The sequence below is a fragment of the Balaenoptera acutorostrata genome, chromosome 9 (genome assembly GCF_949987535.1).
Source record: "Balaenoptera acutorostrata chromosome 9, mBalAcu1.1, whole genome shotgun sequence".
In the NCBI taxonomy this organism is placed as follows: domain Eukaryota; kingdom Metazoa; phylum Chordata; class Mammalia; order Artiodactyla; family Balaenopteridae; genus Balaenoptera; species Balaenoptera acutorostrata.
The window spans coordinates 4,571,237-4,588,996 of NC_080072.1; the positions used below are offsets into that span (position 1 = coordinate 4,571,237).

At 54.0% G+C, this 17,760-nt stretch overlaps 1 pseudogene; it reads right to left on the reverse strand.

Annotated features, from left to right (window-relative positions):
• Positions 1 to 320: 320 nt before the first annotated feature.
• LOC130708931 (protein N-terminal asparagine amidohydrolase-like) lies at positions 321 to 1,273 on the reverse strand (annotated as a pseudogene).
• Between the last annotated feature and the right edge of the window lie 16,487 nt (positions 1,274 to 17,760).

Sequence of the window (17,760 nt, forward strand, 5' to 3'; positions counted from 1 at the left end):
GAAAATATTCAACACTATTGACGTATGAAAAGGCTATCAAAGAATGTGCAGCCAAAAAAGGTAGGAAAAAACACTGCAGATATTTTTCTCTATTTTGTATTATTTGTGGTATTTGTCAGCTTTTAAAAATCTGTGATTTGCTGTGATTTCTTTTCCCATTCTAAACAAATACTCGTTGTATGTAACTTTGTTGTTATAATTTTGTATTCTTTTTCTTAAAGAGCACCCCCTTCTTTTTTAAAATTAATTAATTTATTTATTTTGAATTTTATTTTATTTATTTTTTTATACAGCAGGTTCTTTTTTTTTTTTTTTTTTTTTTGCCAAAATAAGATTTTATTTTAACGTCATTTGAAAAACACGGAACAAGGAAAGAGACCTAAGACTGAATGGATGTAGATTCCAAATTCATATTCTTTCCTACCTCCACCAGTGGTCTTTTGTCATGCCAAAAAGTTGCTTTCTTTGGTAATTCCTATTTATTTTTAGCTTCCTGGAGAAGAGATCTTTTCCCGTAAGCCATCTTCATTTTTTTTGTAGAGTAGAGCCTTATTTCCAGGAAACAGCGTGTTAGCCGGAGAAGGGTATTTCTTTAAAAACATCAAGGTAGATCTAATATGTTCAACAAAGTGGGGGGGGCGGGCTCAGCCAGAGGTGACGTGGAAAGGTTCTCTAGTATTTGCTTATCATCTTGCTGCAACCAGAAATCCACATGGGGATATGGCATCCAGGAATATGGTCCTATACGAAGTTGTTCTGTCTTTGCATCGTAAATACTAATCATTGGTCCTCCCGTTAAAGTTCGTGCGGCACGTAGCTCCTCCTCCGGACCTCGGTCTTGGAAGATCTTGTAGATCTCCGCGGTTTTGATGTTGACAGCAATGCCATAAATTACTGGAAAGTGGTTTTCATTTTCTTCCCGGTCATTTAATTCTGTCACACATAATGTCACCAAGTGAATGTCATCTTCCTGCTGTCAAATTCACTAAGAAGCTGATGAGTGCACCACGAGGTGCACTTCCAGCCTTCCACATTGAGTGTGGTCGGAAAAGGATTTTATGGAGTTCATGATCAAGGGGACCTCAGCTTCGGTGTCAGTTCCGTCACAATGTGTCAGGCAGGTAGCCCCATTACCTCCAGAAACGGGTGGGCTCGGACGAGGTCCCCAGCGGACTGCGGCAGCCTCACTCGCCGCCCCTCCACGAGCAGCAGCATCGCGGAGGCGGCCGCCCCGGCAGGCCCAGGGAGGCGGCGGCCTCCTCAGCCGCGGGCCGCCCGCCGCCCCTGCCCTCACCCTCGCCCTCGCCTTCGCCCTCGCCCCCCCCAGCAGGTTCTTATTAGTCATCCATTTTATACATATTAGTGTATACATATCAATCCCAATCTCCCAATTCATCCCACCACCACCACACCTGCCACTTCCCCCCCTTGGTGTCCATACGTTTGTTCTCTACATCTGTGTCTCTATTTCTGCCTTGCAAACCGGTTCATCTGTACCATTTTTCTAGATTCCACACATATGCGTTAATATACGATATTTGTTTTTCTCTTTCTGACTTACTTCACTCTGTATGACAGTCTCTAGATCCATCCACGTCTCTACAAATGACCCAAGTTCGTTCCTTTTTTATGGCTGAGTAATATTCCATTGTACATATGTACCACATCTTCTCCATCCATTCGTCTGTCAATGGGCACTGAGGTTGCTTCCGTGACCTGGCAAGAGCAGCACCTTCTTGTTGATAAGCTTTGGGCCCCACAGAATTTTTCCCTGGATGGAAGGCAGAGGAATTCCCGTTCAGACTCTGGGATGGTTAGCAGAACCCCTGGGTCAGTGGAGGACAGCCTGAGGGGTGACTGCAGAGCTATTTTCATGGAGCCCCATGAAAAGTGGGAGGAGCCCCCATGAAGAGTGGGAAGAGCCCCAGGACTCCTACTGGGGCTCGGGGAGCTGGGGGGCTGGAGGGCTGCTTCTGACAGCCCAGGTTACCTTAAGTCAACAGAATGACCGCTCAATTCCCTAATTTCTTGTTTTGAAATCTGGACTAAAACTCGGGGAATTTCTATGCCCATGCTGAAAAAAAACACCTTTTTTTTTTTTTTTTTTAGTAGTCTGGAGGCTGAGATTGATTTGGAAAACAAACAAACAAACAAACAAACCAAACGAACTCACAACGTGCTTCTGTAATTTGCTGAATTAGAACCTCTGTTGAATTCACCACGTCATGGGTCTGTTATTCATTCAACAAACATTTATGATCATTTACTCTGAGCCAGGCATTGCTCATAAGAGGCTGCACTTCTGTCCATGGAGATGTTGAGAATGTTCCAGAAGACACGGGACAGATCCCGACCCTAAAGAGCCAAACTCCCTGGAACCACCCATAGGCATCTCTTGCTGGAAGGTTTCCCCTCCTCCTTGTCTGAGGCCACCCCTCCCTTCCCTCAGGAGCTGCTGCCTTCCCGGGGGAGCTCTGCTAAGGAACTAGCTCGTAATCCCCTCTGCGTCGACCCCGTAGTCATCCTTACCTTGGACCAGGTCCCACCCGAGCCAGGGTGGGTGGAGAGAAGGGCAGGAATTCCATCCCCCAAATGAGTAAACATCTGGGTGATTGTTGTGGGGATGGGTTTGGGGGAGTGCTTCACGGACAAGGGTGCAAAGTTACTTAAGACCAAGTGAAACGGGTTGGTATGCGTGTGTTTATAGAAACTGCACAAGGTTGGACGTGGTCCTGGGAGTCTGAGGGCCGTTAACACGAATCTGAAACTCACCCGGGCGGGATGGGGAGGGACCTCGAATGACACAGCCCTCGGCTTAATGTAGATGGAGGGACCCAAAGACTGCAGAAAATGGGGGGAATCTGGCGTGGGAGTCCCACCCTGCCCCCACCACGGCCCCAGAGAGGACCCAGAGGGACGCGAGACACCCACGGAAAAGGCAGTGCCGGGACGTTCCAAGATGCTGGGCGTGAGGGGAACGTGTGAATCGGGGGGGTGGGGGGGGGCGTGTGCCCATGGCCTTGCTCTCCGGGGTGGTCTCACATCCACTCCCTTTTCTACATGAACCAGGATTCCCTTGTAGGAATGGCCTCCCAGTCTTTTTTTTTTCAGGTTGTACCATGGGATTTTTTTAAAGGTGTACAACGTGGTGATTTAATACCCGCATACACCGTGAAATGATTACCGCCATGAGCTTGATACATCCCTCCCCTCCTTACCACATGGCGTGAGTGGTGGCAGCACATACGACCCTCTCTCAGCGACTTTCCAGTGCGCAGGACAATATTGTTAACTGCAGTCACCGTGCTGGGCAGTCGATCCCCAGAACTTATCCATCTATAACAGGAGGTTTGCTCCCTTCGTCCAGCGTTGACCCCATTTCCCCACCCCCCGCCCCTGGCAACCGCAGTTCTACTCTCTGCTTCTATGAGTTTGGTTTTTGTAGATTCCACATTCAGGTCAGATGGTCCAGGATTTGTCCTTCTGTGTCCGGCTTAATCTCAATTAGCACAATGTCCTCCAGGTTCATCCAAGTTGTGGTAAAAGGCAGGATTTCCCTCTTTTGATGGCTGAATAATATTCCACTTTATGCCTACACCACATCTTTATCCATTCGTCCATCCAGACACTTCGCTTGTTTCCATATCTCGGCTATTGTGAGTGATGTGGTGATGAACATGGGGGTGCAGATCTCTTCAAGAGGCTGGTTTCATTTCCTTGGGATAAATGTCCAGAAGTGGTCATTCTGTTTCTAATTTTTTGAGGTACCTCATCCCTGTTTTCCATAACTCCTGTACCAACCTCCCAGTCTTGATGGGTGGGTAAATCTGGTACCTTCTGCCACAGAAACCAAAGGGGCCCCTTTCTATAAACACCTCTTCCCATCACTTCATACAGCTAAGGGGGGTGAATGGCCTGTGCCGGGTCGAATAGCGTTCCCCCCGCAAAATCCATGTTCACCCGGAACCTCCAGATGTGACCTTATTTGGAAATAGGGTCTTCGCAGATGTGTCTAGCTGAGATGAGGACGTACAGGATTGGGGTGGGCCCTAAATCCAATGACTGGTGCCCTTACATGAAGGTCACGTGAAGAGACAGACACAGAGGGATGAAGGCCACGTGGCAATGGAGGCAGCGCTTGGGGTGATTCAGGCAAGGACCACCCAGGGCTGCCAGGAGTCACCAGAAGCCAGGATTCTCCCTCAGAGCCTCCAGAGGGAAGCAACACCGCCAGCACCTTGGTTTCAGACTTCTGGCCTCCAGACTGTGGGAGACTGTGTCGCTGTGTTTGCAGCCCCCAGCTGGTGGACTTCGTTGTAGCAGCCACAGGAACCTCATACCCGGCCTCAGGTGCCCATCGTACGCACTTCCAGAGAACTGAACCTTGAGACAAGTAACCCCCGGAGATGTGCGCCCCCAGCTCGGCCACTTCTGACCCTTGAGTGGCTCCTGTATCTTTCCAGCGCCATCTCCAGGCACCAAGCAATTCGTCAGCTCCCTAACCTTCTGCTGATGAGCGTCTCTCTTGCTTCTCTTTTTCTCTTAAGTCAGACAGCGTTGAGGATGACCATCCCAACCAAAGAATCTGAACAGACGTGTATCGTTGTCCTTCAGGTAATTGCATAAGTGAAGATGCTCTAGGCAGCAAGTGAATGAAACTGAGGTCAGACTGGATGAAAGGGAAAAGGAATTCGCTGGCTCTTGTAACTAAACACTCCAAAAAATATTGTGGCTTCAGGTGTGGGTGGATGCAGGTGTCACCGGGAACCTGTTTCTCTCGTCGGCTCTGATACCCACTGTGAACATCACTCTGGGGCAGGGTCTCCCTGATGCTGGTACAATGGGCCCCACCGCTCAGACTTCCATCCCACCTGCTCACCACCCCAGGGGGAGAGTGCCTTTTCTTCAGTGTTTCCCATAAAACTCTGGAATGGACTCTTGTTGGATAAATTGGATTCTAGTCTTTTAAGTACCTTTTTCCCAAACTAATCATGTAACCAGGGGGATGGAATCTGTTGACTCTCCGAGTCTGGAGGATGTTACACTCGTGTGGAGCCAGATGCGAAGTCAGGACTCCCCCCGAAAACCACCCGCAGCTCCTCTTAGGGAGCGAGAGCTTGCAGATGCTAGCCGGCTTGGCTTGGGATTCGGCCAGCCGCCAACTCCCTTAAAAGCATGGTTGCCCCGCGGACCATGCGCATTCCAGCACCTCCGTGGTTCCAATCCAAGCCGAGGCGTGGTCCTTCGGATGACACCACAGGCCGTGATCCCTTCCAACCCCCCCAGCCCTAGGCTTCCCGGCCACGTCTGGCTCTGTGCCCCCAACCCCCGTGCGACATTCTAGGGTGGAGCAGAGCAGAGGACGGAACTGAGCCTAACCTTCCCGGGAATTCCAAGGAATGGGATAAACCATACAAACTATCACAGATGCGCTGCCCAGGCAACCACGGAGGGACGGAGAAAGAATCATGAAAATTCATGAAAATTAAGGACGTCACATAAGTTCCCTGGAACTACGGACACAAGTGCATCTGTTCACTCACAATAAGATGACACACAGCAGCGGGAGTGTTAGCTCTGTGTACACGGAGCTGGAAATCCACGACAGCTTGGCTGCCACGTGGGACCACCTCCCCACAGTCTGGGTTATGTGGTGGTTGCTGAATAATAAGAAGCACTAATTCTGTATTTGTGAATTGGTGCGTTCCTTTGGGACTTGACTTCCGTTTCCCCAAGAGGGCTCACCTGGTCACTGCCCCCAGGTCACAGCTGAGGGAACAGATGGGGTCCAGCTTCTCGGGTGGGAAGCGTGCTCTGGGGGGCTTCCCTTTGTCAGCTGGCAGGACCCCTGCCTTTGCTGGAACCTGGGCCTGAAGCAGGGGACTCAGTGCTCCCTACGGGCTCTGGTCACGTGACTCTCAGCCCCCTGGATGTTAACCCCTGGTGGAAAGGACCTCTCTCTGCACAGCTGTATGATTCTTGTTTTCAGATAATTCAGCTTCCAGGATGCTGGTTTTGCTCTTGTGACACCTTACTCAAGACCCCCAGAAGCCTCTGAAATCCCGATCTTTTCTACCCGTTCTTCCAAGGCTCCGTGACGGGCTGAACTGTGTCCCCCACAAAATTCCTATGTTGAAGTCCTAACCCACAGCAACTCAGGATGTGACTGTATTTGGAGTCAGGGTCTCCTAAGAGGAAATCAGGGGAAAATGAGGTCACTGGGGTGGGGCCCTAGTCCAACATGACTGGTGTCCTTATAAGAAGAGGAGCCAGGACACAGACACACACAGAGGGACGACCCTGTGAGGACACAGGGAGAAGACGGCCGTCTACACGCCGAGGAGAGAGGCCTCAGGAGGAACCAGCCGTGCTGGCACCCTGATCTTGGGCTTCTGGTCCCCAGGACTGGGAGACAATAAATTCCTATTGTTTAAGCCGCTCAGGCTGTGGTATTTGTCATGGCCGCCCAAGCAAACTCACACAGGCTCCTTCCCCAGGCAACATGCAGTGTGAGCAAAACACGCAAATGGAGTTTCGCAAGAAGATTTTCACAACAGCTTGCCATCTTGCACCAGGGATTGCTGATGTCCAGCTGGGCATGGGGGAAAGCTCCCTGCCCACGGCCCACACAGACCCCACCAACCCCGTGCATGAGGCTGGCCACATGCAGCATTCCACTCCCGGGTAGCCGTTTCTGCATCAGCGAGGAATCTCTCGGTTCCCAGTGGCAGGACCCACGCAAACTAGATCAAGCCCACTCCTTCCAGAGGTTCACTGGCACCCACAGTCAAAATGTGCCGGGCAAGCTTGCTTCAGGCACAGCTGGATCTTGGCACGATCAGGAGTCTGTTTCTCCTGGTCTCTCCTCTTTGCCTTCCTTGGTGGACTAGCTTTTAGACCAACTCCAGATGTGAGGGTAAGCATGCCGCCAGCACCTCTAGCCTCGGTTTCCTGCTGAGAACCAAGCACTTTCCCAATGCCCCGGAAAAAGGTGGGCCACCATTGACTTGAGCCGCACTCCCGAGACCTTGACCTTGGGCAGGAGGTGCAATGGGCTGTGGCTGGCCTGGGACACGTGTCAACCCATGAACCCACCTGAAACCCAGAGAAAAGGGGAAACCCAGGTGGCCGTCTCAGAGGAAGAGGGCCTCAGTCCTGAGCAGGAAAAATAAACCCATTTCCCCACAGGGACGGGGGTTAACGGGAGCACCTCGGTCTCCAAGGATCCACATTACGGGTGCCACATCCTCACAGCTCTTCCTCCTCTGCACAGTCTCGTCAGTGCTTACCACCCAGCCTTTACCACCACTTGGTGTCGGCATGCTTCCCACCCTCCCACGCTTGCCGCTTCTCCAGCCGTGGACCAGGACCCGGAGAACTCACACCCACAGACTTCAAGATTCTCAATCATCCGCCAGCCAGTGATATCAGGATATGGAACACTGTTAGTTTCCTACGGCTGCTGTAACAAGTAACCACAAACTCAGTGGCTTAAAACAACCCAAATTTATTATCTTATGGTTCTGGAGGTCAGATGTCTGAAAGGGGTCTTCAGGGCTAAAGTCAAAGGCTGTGTTCCTTTCTGGAGGCTCTAGGGGGAAGCCCATTTCCTTGCCTTTTCCAGCTTCTAGACGCCGCTCACATTCCTTGGCTTGTGGCCCTGCATCACCCCAACCTCTGCTTCTGGCATCACATCTCCTCCGACTCTGACCCTCCTGCTTCCCTCTTATAAGGACCCTTGTGATTACATTTGGGGCCCACCTGGATAATCTCCATCTCATGACCCTTAATTCAATTGCACCTGCAGAGTCCCTTTTGCCATGTAAGATAACATTCACAGGTTCTGGGAATCAGGACATTGTATTTGTTTCCGAGGGCTGCCATAACAAAGTACTACAAACTGGGGGTGCTTAAAAAACAGAAATGCACCGTCCCATAGCTCTGGAGGCAGGAAGTCTGAGATCAGGTGTTGGCCTGGCCAAGCTCCCTCTGGAGGTGCTAGGAAAGCATCTGCTCCAGGCCTCTCTCCCTGCTTCTGGTGGTTATCTGCGATCTTTGGCGTTCCATGGCTTGCAGGTGTATCACTTCAGTCCTCTGCCTTCACATCATCTTCCTTCCGTGTACGTGTGTCCAAATTTCCCCTTTTTATAAGGACACCAGTCATGTTGGATTAAGGCCCACCCTAATGAGCTCATCTTCACTTGGTTAAAGTTGCAAAGACTCTGTTCCAAATAAGGTCACATTCTGAAGTCCTGGGGTTAAGATTCCAATGTATCTTCTTTTGGAGGACATGATTCAACCCATAACAGAAATGGACATCTTTGGGGCCATGATTCTGCCTCTTCCATCTCCACCCCTAAGGACTGGCCAGTATTTAAGGCGGGAGAAGGGCCAGGCACTTCAAGCAGACGCTGTATGCCATCCCAGTGCCTTTCATGGCATGACCTCAACCACCGATTCCCACGGGAGGTGATGGAACGAAGGGAGTGATGGTCAGACCCAGCGGAAGGCGAGCAAAGTTCACTAAGCCAAGGTTAGACCTCTGGCAGAACTGGCACGTGGTCTCTGAGCTCTGGGCCGCAGCTTAAAAGGGACTTCAGAGAACCATAAATATCCACGATCAGGAGCCCTTTGGCTCCACCAGCCCAGCCACACACCCCGAGCTGCAGCCTGTGATGTTCTTGGGGGCTCGGTATTCAACTTCCTGGGCAAGGGGACCCCTGCTCTGTTCCTCCAAGTCCCTGCAAATCTCGCCCTCCCCCGGACAGGAGCTGGTGAGTCTGTGGCCCGGGTCAGCCCACCTCCAGACTCCGCACATTTGACCTTTGCAGCCCTCTTCCCGCTTCTCGGAAGACACAGATTCTGGTCCCAGTGATAGGACTTCCAGGAACATCAGGAGACCACGCCCAAGTTGGCCCTGCCTGGGGCGGGGCGGGGGGGGGGGGGGGGAGGGAGGGGGGGATCCAGGCCAAGGGCAGCAGCTGAGGCCCCAGGTTCCAGCTGGCGGGTGGGCTGGGTCCCCTCACCCAAAGGACAGGACACGGCAGCCAGCAGCAGGTGAGGGGACTCGGAGTGGGAGCCACAATCCCGGGTCCGAGGCTGGACTCGGCCACCTACTCTCCCCATCCGGTGCCCCCAGGCCGCTGCCCTGACCCCTGTCAGCATCCGCCTTCTCTTCTGCCCGTGGGGACAAACAGCCGCTCACTGCATCCCCGAGGACCAGTTGCCCCATCCAGGTCACCCACGTGTGGGACGTGCCGGCCTGAACGTCTCCCCTGCCCGTTCGCTTCCATCCCGAGGGCACAACAAGCTCCCATTCATTCAGAGGAAAAAATGCAAAGTGGAAAGAGTACAACATTCTTCCTTCATCTACTTTAATGGAAAAAAAGCACGTGGAAAAAAACTGATTCGTGAAAAATGGAAAAAAAAAAAGCTGATTTCTGACAATTTTTGTTCTCCTTTTAGACGTTGCTACATCACTAGTACCAGCAATGGACATAAAATCCCTTCCACCCCATGGGCTTTCCTGAGGTGGTTGTGAAACTAAGCAGGACCCAGCGGGGCTCCAGGGAACGGGAGCCTTTCCGAGTCCCCCCACCCCCTCCTTGTTTCCTTGTTTGTAGGGCACAGACTCCAGCCTCCACGACCTTCCCTGAGTCCCAAAGGGCAGATTCGAACAGGGAAGGGAGGGGATGCAGAGACAAGGGAGAAGCAGCCAAGAAACAATGGTGCAGCCTCGGGGCAGGGTCCTGGTTCCCCCTCAAGGGATACACAGAACAATGTCTTTTGAGCTTTTTATAGAACTAAAACCCCCAATGAATAGAAGATGTCAGCATTCTTCATTCAGAGAAGACCACCTGAGGCCAGATTAAAGGAACCAGAGATTACCCGAGACCAGATTAAAGGGGTTCAGGCCCTGCCCACACCCTCATCTTATCAGCAACCCCGCCCTTGAACCATGGCTATAAAACTCCTTACCAAATCCTTCCGTGTTGGGACACACAGTTTTTGAGGGCAGGATCCCGCTGGGTCCCCCTTTGCCTGGCAAAGCGATGAAGATATTCTTTTCTACTTCATCCAAAACTTTGTCTCCAAGTTTCGATTCAGCACCGGTGCACAGAGGCCGAGCTTTCAGCATCCGTTGCTTATGTTGGAAGCAAGGGAAAGGTGTGAAGCCAGCTTCCTGGGCCCGGGAGGGTGGGGAGCCAAGAACATCCCTTCAAAGCCAGCCCCAGGGGTGGGAGGGGGCTCTCCTGGCAGGTGACCCACAATCTGGTCCAGGCCTGGATCATGATCGAAGGACCAACTGGGGCAGCGGGATGTGGTACTAGCAGGCGCCTCTGCCCCGTCCTCCCTCATACATCATGGATGAGAGGTGCACATGTCCCCTGCTTCATCAGGGGTGACGCTTATTGCAGTGGGCTGAGTGGTGGTCCCCAAAAACATGTCCACATCCTGACCCCCAGTTCATGTAAATGTGACCTTATTTGGAGAAAGGATCTTTGCAGACATAATCAAGAGAAGGAGATCATCTTGGATTATCCGGGGGGGCCCTAAATCCAATGATAGTTGTCCTTATAAGAGACACACAGAGGAGAGACCCTGGGAGGGGAGGTGGGGGCCATGTGACCACAGAGACAGAGGTTGCGGTGATGTGGCCACAAGCCAAGGAAAGCCTGGAGCCCCCAGAAGCTGGAAGAGGTGACAGGGATCCTCCCTAGAGCCTTGGGAGGGAGCGCGACCCTGCGAACCCGTTGATTTTGGACGTGTCGACTCCAGAACCGTGAGAATCAATTTCTGTTGTTTCGTCACCCCGTTGGCGGTGATCTGTTATTGGCAGCCAAAGGAAACTCCTACACTTACATCTCTGTTTTTCATTCCACTTGTTTGTCGGTGGTTTTCAAAGGAGGCAGCAGTGGGAAGAGGATGGAGATGGGTGTGCGGGGGGGCGGGTGGAGATGGAGATGGGGGGATGGGAGCATGGAGAAGGCTTTCAGGGAGTTTGCTGGAAGAGCTGGAAAGAAAATGAAGTGGCGGCTGAAGGTCAGCAATCCAGCGAGGATGTTTGTATCCTCACTACACGCACGCTGCGTCCCGGTGGCAGTGGTGCATTGCGGGGAGATGGGATGTTCAGGGAGAGGGGTGCTGATGGCAGGACCGACGTCTTTGAGTTGGGGGTGATGGGCCAGTGCTGGGGCGTGGGTGGGGTCAGCAGGGCTCAGCCCAGCCCTGGAGCAGGCGGAGGGCAGCTCCCAGCTCCTGGCGCAGGGCAGTGAGTAGACTTCAGGCGGGAAGAGGTCCTGATGGGCTTCTGTCACTGTCACATCTCGAGTGACTTTTCTCGGTGGTACCTGGGTTGTCAGAAACGGATGGGGCGGTGGAGGTTTGAAACAGGAGCAGAGGGTGGGAGAAGGTGTGAAGCAGCCGTCTGAACAGCACCCGGGAGAGACCCGAAGGGGCATGTGGGCTTCTGGGCGGCCACCCCTGTGTGCGGGGGTCGGGATTAGGCAGAATGCAAGAGGGGCCCAGGCACTGGGACGCCCATGAACCTGGAGGACACTGTGCTGAGAAATAAGCCATCGCAGAAGGACAGTTACTGTGTGATCCCATGGGTCTCTAGAGTCAGCGAATTTAGAGACAGACAGTAGCCCAGTGAGGGCCAGGGGCTGGGGGAGGGGAGGGAGAATGAGTGTTTATAGAGACAGAGTTTCAGTTTGGGAAGATAGGAAGTTCTAGAAATGGATGGGGGTGAGAGTTGCACAACAATGACAATGTGCTTAATGCCACTGAGATGTACACTTAAAAATGGTTACAATGGTAAATTTCGTGTTGTGTATTTTACCATGGGGAATGAATGAATGAATGAATGAATGAAAGCAGGAGGGGTCAACCCCAAGAGGAAGAAGGGGGAAAGGACACCGTCCCCTCCACTCCTCGAACTTCCATTAGGAGTAACCTTGGAGGTTCTGGATCTGGGTGACCACAGAGGGTCCCCTGCGCCATCTCCAGCTCAAGCCCACCACCCCCCGGCATCACCGCGACCTCTCTCCTGCCAGCTAACCCTCTGCTTCTGCTGCTACGGCTGTGAATGGTGGTCGAGGGAGCGCGTGTGCAAACGTGATGCCCGCGCCCACCTCACCGAGGCTGGCCAAGACTCTGGGCTCCTCTGTGGTCGGCTGGCTAACGACCCTCACGATGACCACTGAGGGGTTTCGGTGCCCAGCCGCCCTCCTGAAAGCTCCCGCCAGGCAGGCGTGTTACGCCAGGCTTGGGGAGGGGCTCAGCCCAGGGCCGGGCAACAGCCCCGGGGTCCCCAAGGACCAGGCACGCCCAGCACATCTCTCTGCTTCCCAAGCTGCTTCCGGGCCAGGGCCAGCGCTTGGACGGGAGGTCAGTCCCCGGTGCTGTTCCTGTGGGAATGCTGGCCGCTCGGCCTCCTCTCAGCCTCAGCTGTTCACCTGTGAAATGGGCATAACGGTTCCTCCCCAGACTGCACGGCTCCAACACCCAGTTCACAGAACTTCCCCTGCTCCCTCACCACAGCCAGGCCCTGGGGAAGCAGGATGGACTAAATCAACAGAAGCCCCAGCTCCCGGGGGCTGCCACGTGCCTGGAAGCCACAACATAAACTCAGTGACAAATACCTCTGTAACCAAGTGTGGAGCTAAGCCTCCGCAGGTGGGGATGGAAACACAGTCTTATTTTTTTTTTCTGCACTGCCCTGTGAACTTGATCCAGTAGCCAGGCCTTGGCATTTTCTGCTCATTTTTCACTGACAGTCTTGGGGTCATTTGAGGTTGAAAACCCAGTTTTGATTCCAACATGAAGATGTGCAGTCCCAGGTAACAATCAAAAGGGCAGCTTGACGTGGCATCTGGCCCCAGCCCTCCCATCACAGCCCTGTGGGGTCAGGCGAGGGGAGGCAGGGGACCGGGGGTTGGGTGGCTTGGCTGGCGGCCTGAAGCTCCCTGGCCCTGGCGATCATTAAAGCAGCAGCGCTTCGTGGATGGCAGGGCCCAGGCCTCAGCCTGCAAACCCTGACACTGGCCCTGGTCCTCCTCCCAGCAGGCCTGGGGACAATGAACACGGACTCTGTATCCCCAAGACCTTCCTGAGTGGGCAGCCCTCCATCCAGGACTCACCCCAGCCTCAAGCCTCCTGCTGAGCGGCCCAGCTGGATGGAACCAAGGTGACCCCACGCTGCCCACCTCCCCTCCTACGGCCACATCTGGGCCACGGGAGACAGTTGCCCCAACGCAGCAGCCTCCCCTGGCTGACGGCCAAAGCCTCAGGGAGCCTTTTTCTGGCCCTCTGAGTTCCCCAGCGTGAGTCACGCCCAGGCCACAGTCACTCTGGCTCCCCCGGCATGAGTGACAACGGGTCAACAGGTGATCCCAGTACCTGACGGCCGATGCCGTGGGCACTGCCGCTGGGCTCCGTCCTTGAGCTTGGTTAGCAGTCGAATCCTCGGCCCCCAGAGGAAGAAGTTGTATGGCCCATGTTACAGGTGAGGAAACTGAGGCGGGAGGGGCTTCGTGGCTTCCCACGGGGACACACCAAGTAAGAGTCAGAGCTGGGGAGAGTTCGTGTTTACTGGGAAGCAGAGTTAAGAGCTGCGGAAGGATGACCAAATTAGGACGCCATCCATCTGCAGCTCCTAATGGAATGATGGATCCAGCAAGGATGGTCAGAGGCTGTGGAAACCACAAGGTGAAGAGTAGAGTGAGGGAGGCGGCTGGCCTCAGGGGAGGGTGGGCCTTGCTGGGGTCCCAGCTCCATCCCTCAGGGCAGTGGGACCAGGCAGGGAAGCAGGAGGCTGGATGTTAAGAAGGAATTAGCATTCCTTCTGTTGGATGTGATACTGCGTCGAGTGGTGCATAAAAACATCTTCATATTTAGGAGTGAAATGATAACGATATTTGGGATTTGCTTTAGACTATTCCAGAAGAGAAGACCAAAAAGAGGGTGCTGGGACTGAATAAACGAAAACAGCAGAATGGTGACAGCTGCTGAACCTGGGAGATGGGAACTTGAGCGTTTGTTACACTCGTCTCTCTATTGTTGTGTGTGGTTTTAAATTTCTATAGTAAAAATGTAGCATGAGAAAAGAAAGAGAATAGATGGAGGTCCAGAGGGTGGCTGGGATGGATGAGAGAGAGCGTCCAGGGCCTGGACGGTGGGAAGACACACAGAGATGAGAGCCTGTGGCAGAGGGGCAACGCTGTCCCCAGGCCCAGGAGCCACCTAAGGGCCAGGCAGCACCCACAGCCCATCCGGGTGCCCTATGAGTGGGGCAGAGCCATGTCTGCCCGGATGCCCCCAGGGAGGATGGCTCCTACGCGTTGAGAACTCAGGTCTCCAGGGTCAGCTTCAGGGTAAAGCCAGGCACTGTCCCCCAGCCCACTCACCTTGGCCTCCGAGCCCACCCCCTGTCATGCTGCCCAGGAGGGACACGGTGGGCAGACCTGACAGCCCTTTGCAAGGCAGCCCATGCGCTAGGACGTCTCCCAGTGGGTGGGGCGGGTGTCCTTCCCTCATTTATAACTCAAGCCCCGCTTCCCACTCCTCAGAGGTAGGTGAGCTTTCTCTGGCGGGTTCCAAGGACAGGCAGAGGGGAAATAAAACAGGGGAAGGAGGGCGAGTCAAATTCAGCTCAAGATTCACCTCCCACCCGAGAGAATTGAAACACGGGTCCACACAAAAACTTGCACATGGATGTTCATAGCAGCAGGCTTCATACGAGCCACGCTCCATATGTGTAATTCATAAATCCATAATGCATATTCATTGTAGCCAAAGAGCAGAAACAACCCAATGTCCATCAACAGATGAATGGATAAATTGTGGTTCCCCCACACTGTGGAATATTACTCAGCCATAAAAAAGGAATGGCACTCTGACACAGGCCATGGCATGGATGAGCCTTGAAGATGGTGTGCTCAGTAAATGAGGCCAGACACAAAAGGCCACACATTGGATGATGCCATGTATATGAAATGTCCAGAACAGGCAACTCCATCGAGACAGAAAGCAGAGGGAGAGGGGATTGTTATTGGGTAGGGGTTTCTTTTGGGAGTGATGAAATGTTCTGAAATTGGATGGTGGTAGTTGCACAGCTCTGTGAATTAACTAAAAACTACTGAACTGTATGCTTTTAGGGATGAATTTTATGGTATGTGAATTATAGCTCAATTTTTTACAAAAACAAGCCCTGTGTGAACAGGTGCCCAGGAAGCCCACCCTGGTGCTGGGGTCTGGCGGTCACAGGAATGAGACCCTGCCCCCTTACCCAGAATACAACCCGGCTCCTGCCACGCTGAGGGCCTGCCTGACCCGTCCCGGTGACTTTATCATCTTAGCCTCCACTCTCCTCCCCTCCCACCATCCATCATCCCGCTGGTCAAACACACCCTGTACATTTCTGACCCAGAGCTTTTCACTCACTGTTTTCTCAGCCCGGAACTCACTTCTCCCTGATCTCGGTATAATTGGCTCCATCGCAGCATTAAGATCTCAGCGCAGAACCCGTGCCAGGGAGGCCTGCCCTGCCATGCACTCGACAGCAGCACCGCCCCGAGCTCTCCTGTACCACCTGGCAGCACTCAGCATCTTCTTGTTTGTTTGCTCATTTATTGCCTGGAGCTTGTCCACAGCTGGATTCCCAGCACCCAGCATGGTCCCTGGAGCCCAGCAGGTGCTTCATAAATGTATATTGATGAATGAATGAACATTGAAAGTATTGATATTCAGTATACGATATGGTCATTATTGAATATTGATTCACATTGAAGGGGTGCTTTTTTTTCTTTTTTTTTGGCTTGTGGGATCTTAGTTCCTTGACCAGGGATCGAACCCAGGCCCTCGGCAGTGAAAGCACAGAGTCCTAACCACTGGACCGCCATGGAATTCCCAAAGGGATGACTCTTTATCCTGGAGAAGACTTGGTTACACTCAGGACTCCCATTTCCTGAAGCAGAAGACAGCCCTGAGAGGAAGATTTTTCAACAACCATATTACAAGTCAAACGGGATCAAATCCCTTCTCTCTTTCCATGCAGTCCTCAAGGTTAAGGGCGCCCCCAGGGGGATTTTGGCCCCATGTGATTTGTGACAAGTGGGATCCCCAGGGCACGATCAGAAAAACCATCTTCTGTTCTCCTCTGGCTCTTCAGCATTTACTTAGAGGGGTCAGTTCTTCCCCAGCTTTGGATGAAAACTTGGCCAGGCCCCACGACTTGCCTGGTCAAATGACAAAGTCCCGATTCAGAAAGGAGATGGCAGGTCCCGCGTCACAGACCTGGTGGGCAGTCAGGGACTCGGGCGTGGACCTCTCTTGGGCTGTGGGCTTCTGCCCTCAGGCCTCCCCGCCTCCTGCCTCCTTCTTCGTGGTAATTCTCCTTTCAGAGCAGTGGGAGGGAGGGGCTTCTGGAACGTTCTGGCTGGATGGGCACCACCATTGGTGGATTCGCCCTCTCTGGGCCTGACCCCTCCTCTGAGGGATGCTCACCTGATTTCTTCAGAGGCTGCCTTTGGGACCGTGGCAGGTGGTCCATCTGCTTGGCAGACACTGCAATTCCGGCAACACGCAGGTGCTGACTGTCCTACGAGGTGAGCCAGTGCAACCACGAGGAAATGGCGGCACAGAGAGTTAGTAACTCGCCAAGGTCCCCCTGGGGTGCGTGTCAACTGGGTGGGCTGGCTCCTGACGGCCTCCCTCACCCCCAGGGACCCGCGTCTGGGGCTCCCACGTGCCATGCTGACAGGCACCCCCACCCCAACACGCAGGACCCCCTTCTGGAGCAGAGCCGGCCTCTGGGCTTCCCAGGTGAGAGGCAGGGGCCTTGGCTGGGGTCACTGCCCATCGGCAGTTCACCCCAAAGAAATCCTCTTCACCTTCTCCCCCCACCCCAGCCTCCCCAGCAAATCTGCCACCTTCCCCGGACCCTCATCTCTGCTGCACCATCTCTTGAAGCCTCTGTCGAAACTTCCCGTTACACATAAAGGAACAAACCGAGGTGACACAACAGCCGTGGCTGACCCGGGCCTTAAACCGTCTTGGGGTTCCCACTCCAGAGGCCCCTACTGGGAGGAGCTTCAGAGATCCAGAAGTTTCCATGCAGACGCTCTGCTCGTGCTGGCCCTGCAGGGTGAGCCTCATGGTGTTCCCAGCTTCTGGAGGCACCAGCGCCTCTGGACCCCAGAGCTGCCACCCGGAGACCCTCCCAAAGCCCGGTGGCCCCTGTGCTCTGGGCGACCTCCCTCTGGGGAGGCCAGGTGGGATGAACTGTTGGCTGCCGGTACTTCCCCTGTCCCCCCGCCCTCCTATGGGACCGGGAAGCCAGGGGAGCTTCCTGGGGAGGCCCATTAGCCCGCAGGCTCTGGCTCCCGCAGGGACAGGCCAAATGCAGCTGGTCTCGCTCACTCGGGGCCGCCACCGTCTCCCAAAGGTCATGCTTCCCGTAGATGGATTGGGCGTCTCTCCTCCGAGGAGGAGGCAGCATCTGGGGCAGATGCGGGGCACAGGCCCCTCTGAGCTCAGCAAGCCTCAGCAACCGGAGCAGCGCAGGGGCCAGGCCCGGGAAGCTGCCCAGGCCTCCAGGACCCGGGTCCTTCTCCAGGAGCGGACGGCGCAGGCAGGCCAGGTGAGGGGCCGCGGCTTCAAGCCCAAGGTCAGACACGGCTCCCACACAGCAAGTGCGCCCTTAGCAAGGCCGCTCCTGCTTGGCAGCCCCGCCTTCCGGGCCCAGGGGTCAGCCCAGAC